This window comes from Phaethon lepturus, unplaced genomic scaffold (assembly GCF_000687285.1).
Source record: "Phaethon lepturus isolate BGI_N335 unplaced genomic scaffold, ASM68728v1 scaffold22238, whole genome shotgun sequence".
Classification (NCBI taxonomy): Eukaryota; Metazoa; Chordata; class Aves; order Phaethontiformes; family Phaethontidae; genus Phaethon; species Phaethon lepturus.
In genome coordinates, this window is record NW_010557187.1 from 3,495 (window position 1) to 3,831 (window position 337).

Genomic DNA, 337 nt, shown 5'->3' on the forward strand with positions numbered 1-337 from the left:
AAGGCGGTGTCGGCGGCACCGGCTCCCTCCGGCGCGGGCATGTCCGCCCGCCCGTGGCGGTGGCACGTGCCCCGAGGACGTCTGTCCTTGCACTTAGGAAGTCGTGTGGTTTGGTGGCATTTGGGGGCCTTTGGTCAGCTGTGATGCTGACTGCGGGCTCCGAGCCCAGACGGAGACCCCGGGGATGGCGGGGACGGGTGTTTCAGAAGTTGTTGATCCTGCCAGCTCTGCCCAGATGTTCTCGGTGTGCCTTGTTGTCTGAGCCTGCTCTCCAGCTGTGCGGGGACCCATGGGGACGGCCTCGTCCCCTCTCGGCGTGGGGCTGGCTGCCGAGGGG

General features: G+C 67.7%; 1 protein-coding gene across 1 annotated transcript in view; it reads left to right on the forward strand.

The window, feature by feature from the left end:
• The window catches only part of TUFT1 (tuftelin 1), a gene marked incomplete at its 5' end in the record, with an annotated part of 6,542 nt that overhangs the window by 2,237 nt on the left and 3,968 nt on the right, over positions 1–337 (forward strand). The window lies entirely within an intron of this gene.